At 47.9% G+C, this 984-nt stretch overlaps 1 long non-coding RNA gene across 1 annotated transcript in view; it reads left to right on the top strand.

The window, feature by feature from the left end:
• LOC106819746 overlaps positions 1-359 on the top strand; it is a 2,150-nt gene extending 1,791 nt beyond the window's left edge. The window contains exon 3 of the long non-coding RNA XR_001395488.1: positions 133-359. This is a non-coding gene — a long non-coding RNA (uncharacterized LOC106819746). The remainder of the gene's footprint in view (positions 1-132) is intronic.
• Positions 360-984: the final 625 nt, after the last annotated feature.

Here is a 984-nt window from a genome sequence, read left to right as displayed (position 1 = left end):
GAGAGAGAGAGAGAGAGAGAGAGAGAGAGAGAGAGAGAAAGAGAGAGAGAGGACCCATGTGTCACCACCCTCAATGACGCTGTCGTCTGCTTACCGCTGTGTCACACCTGTCACCTGCTTCGCCCGCCGCAGATAAGGACTGTTCGACCATCATCAACAACTGCGACCCGAACCCGTGCGAGAACGGAGCGACGTGTAAGAACGAGATCAACGACTACACGTGCGTCTGTGCACCGGGATTACGAGGGCAAGGATTGCGAGGTAGGTTGGTGACACTTCACACACTGTCACGCACTGTCACCTATGCGAGTGCCTCATTACGAGGGCAAGGATTGCGAGGTAGGTTGGTGACACTTCACACACTGTCACCGTCGGGATGTCCCGCACTGTCGAGCCTAGTGCGAGTGTCTCATATCTCAGGCAAGGCAATTGCGAAGGTAAGGTCTGGTGACACTTCACAGCACTGTCCACGAACACATGTCAACCTAAATTCGAGTGTCTACATCTTACGAGGGCGAGAAGATTGCGAGGTAGATTGGTGACACTTCAACACAGCTGTCCACGCGCACTGTCACAACTTATTCAGGCCCATTATACGAGGGCAAGGATCTGCGAGTTATGTTGGTGACACTCAACACACTGTCACGCACTTGTCACCTCTATGCGAGTGGTTCGGCGAGGACGGACGAGAAGGTGGACAAGGATTGCGAGGTAGCCACCGTTATGGAGGTGCACACAATCCACATCATTAACTCACTGCTAACACCTCTGTTGGAGTAATATTTACACGGATAGTTTCCGAAACACGAAGTATGACCTGACTCATACATACAGTAATAGATATTATTTACCACTGCCTATTATGTACTCGTGCATAATATCATTCTAATATCCTTACTATATAATTTTACCTCTAATCTCATACAGTACACATTAGTATCACCTGTCATAATCATTTATATTGTTATTTTATTAAATATAGAA

Source organism: Priapulus caudatus, unplaced genomic scaffold (genome assembly GCF_000485595.1).
Source record: "Priapulus caudatus unplaced genomic scaffold, Priapulus_caudatus-5.0.1 Scaffold4307, whole genome shotgun sequence".
Taxonomy (NCBI): domain Eukaryota; kingdom Metazoa; phylum Priapulida; class Priapulimorpha; order Priapulimorphida; family Priapulidae; genus Priapulus; species Priapulus caudatus.
Note: the sequence above shows the minus strand (reverse complement) of the source record. Positions and strands in the feature narration are given on the sequence as shown.